Source organism: Sciurus carolinensis, unplaced genomic scaffold (assembly GCF_902686445.1).
Source record: "Sciurus carolinensis unplaced genomic scaffold, mSciCar1.2, whole genome shotgun sequence".
NCBI classification, from domain to species: domain Eukaryota; kingdom Metazoa; phylum Chordata; class Mammalia; order Rodentia; family Sciuridae; genus Sciurus; species Sciurus carolinensis.
Window position 1 is genome coordinate 124,664 of NW_025920227.1, and position 6,549 is coordinate 131,212.

Here is a 6,549-nt window from a genome sequence, read left to right on the forward strand (position 1 = left end):
TTTTTTTTTCCTTTGAAAAGCAGTGTTCAACTGCAATTAAGGGTGTACATCTTGGCAGTGCCATTGTGCATTTTGTAGGAAGGCAGGTGAGTGCCCACTGATTGGTATCCAGTGGACTGGCCTGGAATCAGGGTGGACACTCAATTTGACCTGGGTTTGTGCAAGTCTGCCATCATGTGCCCATTGAAGATATTTCTCACCAGCGAGCTACTGAGCCAAGGAGCACAGCTTGGTTTTGCACTATTCTGAGCTCTCTGCCAGGACCCTTCTGGAATGACCATGGTTTTCTGCCTCCAGCCAGAATGAAGACTCAAGATATAGATTAAACTCACTTGGATGAAAATAGGATTCTAATGTTGACATCCAGATTCAAATCTTCTCCAGGTCACCTGCCAGGCTTGCCATGAGTCTCTAGAAATGTGGACAGTGATGCGTTCACCAATTACCAAGGGGTTCAAAGGCCATTCCTGTTTGTATAATTTTGGATTGTTAAGGAGATGACAAACCTGCCCTCCAAAGGACCCTTTTAAAAATTTTTATTATGGAAAGAGGCCAAGGTAAAAAAACATTTTGAAGAAGTGACAATTTATTAGCATGAAAATCCAACAGAACTTAGAACTCTGGCAAACAGGCCCTAACATTCTAGAGACAGTCCCTTGTTTTGCTCATGTTAAGGAAGATGTGCAAGAATGCAAGGAGTTTTCTTGATATGTCCAAACCTTCCATGGTTCTAGGCACAAAAATGTTCAGAACAGGAGCATTTTTAGATGTTGACTTTGTCTTCACACCAGACCCAGGTGGCCACTTATTAGGAGGCACCCAGAAGTAAAAGAGAGCAGCCCAGAAAGGACCAATCCAAGAAAGTCCTCATCTAGGATCATATCTGAGCAGTCCTTTGACCTTCCCCTTCAGTGTCTGTGGGTAGGGGGTAGGAATGACAGGGGATCTCCAGTGATAGAATCAGGATATTCCATGTAGAAACAGTAGTACAACTTTCATGTTTGTATCACTGGACATGGCTAGTAGGGTGGATATTTAAATACCAGTTTCTAGTTTTTTCTACTCAAATATTTATCCAAAGACTTTATTCTGTAATGCAGTGTCACCAAAGAATGAAGGCCTATAGATATATTTATAAATAACTAATCAGAGTTAATTATTTTCCTACATGTGAGACAATCTATTTGTAGAGTTCCATACAAATCATCATGGAGCTGCTCATTAATTATGTCTCCTTGGGGAAAGAGCAAGTGTAACACACACAATCAACAATGATATCTGTGGTCTAAGGTTAGATGAGACTTCTGGAAAATGATATCAACAGGCAGGAATTGGAGATTGCCAAGATAGATCCAGGATAAACACCTAAGCATGGGGACTTCCCTAAAACCTTTCTCAGAAATTTACCACTTGAATGACCAATATTTCAATTCCCATAGAAATATAGACTGTATTACTCTTCCTAGTAAATCAATAGATATAAATCTTCAGATTATATACTTATAGAAATAACAGAGAATATATTTCCATGTTATTTTCAGTGTTTACTGGGCACTGAATATTTCTTTTTTGTTGTTACTGTTTTTATTTTAACTACCTACCCCAGGTAACCCATGTACCTTTCATCCCCACTGTACTTCTAGTTCTTTCACAAGACTTAAAAACTAACACTTTTACCAGGACAGCATTGACAGAAATAGAAGGAAAGGTTACAAAAACAAATGAGGTAAAAGTAGTGTATGTGTATTTCATGACTGTACCATACCACCAAAACAATCTTTATAGCCTCATCTGGTAAGGAGTGTGTTCTCAATGCTTTTATAATATTCCAGTAATAAATTACACTTCTTGCAGCAGTTCAGTCTTTCAATGCTGGTGGAATGTGATGTGATTCATTTGTACCTTCCTTCACCCATGATGCAGGGGCAGTGAATATGTGTTCTAATGGGCTCCATCAATATCATTGGGCTGTCATGAAAATGTCACAGATATGGTTATACAGAAATTTTTGTGCTAATCCCAGAGTCTATATCAAGGTGCTTCCGGAAATGGTTTCCTTTGAGGCCCACTCTTTGACATGTGTATTGCTATCTTCTGACTCTGTTTGCATGACATTTTTTTCTATTCTTCTGTATCCTTATTGCTTCATTTTTCAAGGAAAATATAATTGGATTAGACTTTACATCAATTAACTGGATTAATATTAATCATGTATTTAACATTTTTTTAATTAAAAGGACAAAAATCCTATGTAGTAAAGTTATGCACATCAAGGATTGGTCCAATCTTACATCAATCTATTGACAATTTAACAGCACCATCATTTTTCTTACCTAGATTAAACATGCACAGAGCCAGCCTTCCAAGGGCTCCAAATTAAATGCAACCCTGGGCAGGTTCACTCAGCCACAGCACAGAAGACTCAGGTCTTCACAGCAGATGTCTCAGTCCCCAAATTGATTCTGCAGATGGTTTCTAACTTGCCTCTTTGTGAGAAAAGATGAGAGAAGAACTGTCATCTGCTTGGCTGAGTGTAAGAGTGACCTAGGGAACACTGAGGTCTAAAGCTCTGTTACATCCTGTTGATGTGAAAGTGACACCAGCAAACCTTACACATTTGCAGATTCTCAGTGGAAAGTTTCTCTGCAAGATGGAAAACAGGTGCAGTTTTTCCAAGCACAGAAAGAATGAGCTTTCCTCACACCCCACCAAGCTGGAAGAGCTTGCACTTCATAACCTCAGGTGGGAACAACTATGGTCCTGCTCCCCACCTGGTGACTGTATGTCTGGGACAGAGTAGACTGTGCAAAGGTGCAAACAGAGCAGGGAGTAAGGGAGGTACATTAAGGTAGTGACCTTCTGAGTCTGACAGGAAAACAGCTGTCTGTGTAGGCATTTCAAACACCTTTGCAGCAACTGAGGGTCAGGTGCACATCAGAAGTAGGACTGCAGGACTAACTATTGCCTAACATTCAGAAGGGCTCTAGCCACCAAATATGCTGAAGGCATCCAAATTTAGTGTGAATGTCAATCAGGAGCTCAACATGTGGGGATGGGAAAAGCAACACTGAAGCACAATTTTCCAGTCTTACTCCTTTATGACTACAGATGAAATGAGCTGACAAAAAAACTAGAACAGAAGGGAATCTCAAACACTGCTCTTTTCAGATTCTATTAAAAATTGTAACTTATCATGACATCTGGAAATTATATAATCTGGTACATGTTTTAAAAATTCTGTATTCAAAGGTGCTTGGTGCTGTTCTTCAAGGTTACAATGTTCCACTTACCATCCAAATCATTTAAATTCAGCATTAAGTAGTTGTTGAGTGTTTTAAAATAATTGGTTATCTATTTCTTAACTGCCTCTCAAATTAGAAATTGTAATTACATGAGTCTCAAAGGCTGTTCTTTGTGTTTTATTCTTTTGTTGGTCTCCAACACAGATGGAAATATTTACTGGTAATTCCTCAGAACTAAATTCATTCATAGGGAATTCAGAGCAGTGAAAATAAATTTCATACCACTGAGTCAAAAATGACAGTAACAATAAAAAGAAGAGGAAGGAGCCAGGGCTCAGCTCAGTTCTAGACTGGCATCGGGGTGTGCACAGGCTGGCTCAGGATCACCTGCATCAGGTAGACCTTCGGGATCTTCAGTTCCTCCAACTTCATTTTGTCAGTGAGAGGACTGCCTGAGATGAACCACCACTGACTTCAAGGCTCCACTCCCTCTACTGCTTGTAACCATCTCTTCATGGGGAACACAGAGTCTGTGCTGCACACCATAAACTTGAGGTCTTTGCCTGTGGAATGGCACAATCAGAGCTGAGACTCATATCCAGAATTGGGTGGTGGCTCAGAAATAACCAGAGTCTCTATGTCACTCTTCTCTGTCAAGTTGATTGGTGGTGACAAGCGATACATTGAAAGCTGCTATCATCATAGCACTTTGTAAGCGCACTGTGTAGTAAGGTTGTTTGCACATCAATGATTGCTTATGTCAGTTCATGATCATTGCTCTCAAAAGCATGTGTGTCATCCTTCAAGGTATCCCAGATCTCTTTCTGGCCTTCAAAAGCTGGTGCAGTGTCCCAAAATCTGTCCCTCTTGTAATGCAGTTGTCCATCTGTCATAGGATATTTGCTTTTCCATTTTGGTTTTCCCTTTTTCAAAGGCTTATGACCAAGAGTAACTCTGGTGCCCTCCAGTTCTCCTTGAAGCTGCCAGAGGAGTCATGCAGGCTGCCCATACACCCATCCATGGAAGCTGGCCTGGTCCACCTCCTCGCTGCTTTTCCAGCCCACCACCATTCGACCTCCTTGGGTGCCACCACTGATCTCTGGAGAGGCAAGGCACCCACTCGCTGCTGGTCCAGCATAGGTCCCCTGGCCACCCCTCCCACTGCCTTGGCTTAGCACCTTCCTCGGGGCCCGCCATGACCTCAACCCAGAGCAGTCAGCCTGGTAGGTCCCACCTACCTGGCACTTGCCTCCACCTTACCCCACCCATTTGGGCTTGAATCATATATTTAAGAACAAATATTTAAATGGAGTCATAGTCTGAGGCACCAGTTATTTGGAATATCAAAATATGAGATTTGGGGAGAGGATAAAATTCAACTGGTAATATAAACTAGTTGGCTGCTGAAGACAGACTCCCAGGAAAGGAAATTTTGAGTGAATGGATATGCACAAAAAAGATTTTAATAGCTACAGGAAGATTACATCACAGATGGGCTGCTGAAGTTACATAGGCACAAGAAATCTCTGATTGTAGTGTCTTTCTCAGAATTCTCCTGATTGTGGCATTTAAAAAGTTATTTTTCTTGGTTAATCTCTTGTTGGTGTGGTAAATAAAATCACACTGCTCCACTTTTTTCCAATTTCCAAACTGACAAACTACAGTTACCTTTCAGTTGATTTATCAGTCACTTAGATTATTTTATTCCCTGAATCCTGCTCAGATTCTGGGTCCTGTGTTGTGCTTTCTTGCACCATGTAGTCTCCAAGCATTTGCCCCAATGTAGAACCAGGGTTGACAACTCTGTTACTAAAGACTTCCCTTAACATGAAAGAAGGATAAATATTAGTCTCTCAAGTCCAAGGAACCTCCTGGGATGTCTTTTGCAGGCTATCTCCTTAAAATGGAAAAGAAATAATATTTTTCTAGAAAAACATTCCCTATATCAGGAGCAAACCAGATTTTGAGAAGCTTAGAAGAATTTCATACAGTTTTGTTCCAGGCAGTTCTAAGTTCTGACATATGCTGCTAAGAAGCCATTTGATTTGATATCTAGAAGCTTGAAGCTTGTGTTGTCTCATCTATACTATTGGATGTTTTTAGAGGATTCAGTTGGACAATTGCTTCATGGGAAGTACTGATATAAGTAGGTACTGTGCTTCCACAACTGTCAAAAAAACTTGAAGTTACTGTGTAGACACTGCTTAACCATTATCTGATCTACCATTCTTTCAGATGCATATAACCTTTTCATTATGAGTACTCATATCATTCACATGCCCACACACAATGTGTCAATTCTTCCTTGTGTGAAACCCAGATTCCAATTATCTGATGTTTCATGGTACTTCCAATAATTATATGTCCCTCGTTGACCTCCTTTTGCTCTGTTCCCTCAATAAAAATAAATGCTGCATTACTCTATAGCCCATGTCCCTCTTTGTTTTGAAAATTTACATCCTAAATCAGCCTGTTCTGTAATTAATAAAACATGACTTAACTTCCTGCATATTTAACATCAACCTGTATTTTGATATGTAAATGGGTGTTTAGAAAAGAATCTCTCTAGTGTTTTTTGCCCTTGATATAAACTGGATCAGGATTCCCTGGCTTCTGAAATGGGAGTCCCAAGATGATACATGTATATGAGAAAGTTCCATTTGTGTTATGCTATGTAATACACAGGAATATATATATATATATAATCACAAATCCTGCTTTTTTGAATAATTATCACTTCCAAGTCTGATGAAAATAAGAAATATTGCAAGAGTCTTGTGATCTGATGAAGCTGTTTTGACTTTGAAATGAGACAGCTCATCCTGAGTCCCAGCCCATCTGCTTATTAGATGTGGGAGTTTGTCCACAGAAGGAAATAGATATGACAGCTTGGTCATTAGGTCTAACCCCAAATTTCCAAATAAGTTTGCCATTCATGTATTTAAATAATAGAGCCAGGACTGTGGAAGACTTCAGACTGTGTCCCTAATCCCTTGGAACCCCATTTCTTTTTTCAGCTGTATGAGTTCTACAATGTGAATTACCTCATGTACAGGTATGACTGCATGTCCAATGTGATCCTGCAATATGTATAATCAGAAAAGTGACAGATTATACTCTATGTATGATTTATCAAATTGTATAACTGCATTCTACTGTCATAAACAACTAATTAGAACAAATAAAAAACAGTATGAAGTAAGAAAATAGATCATTTTTGGACATTTCCTGGTTGGAGCATCCTGCTCCCACTCAGGGTATTGTTTCTCCTAATTTGGGGCCTGAGGAAAAACAGTAGTAGGGAATT

General features: G+C 39.7%; 1 pseudogene; it reads right to left on the bottom strand.

The window, feature by feature from the left end:
* Nucleotides 1-653: 653 nt before the first annotated feature.
* On the bottom strand, nucleotides 654-6,314 carry LOC124975227 (ubiquitin domain-containing protein 2-like; annotated as a pseudogene).
* Between the last annotated feature and the right edge of the window lie 235 nt (nucleotides 6,315-6,549).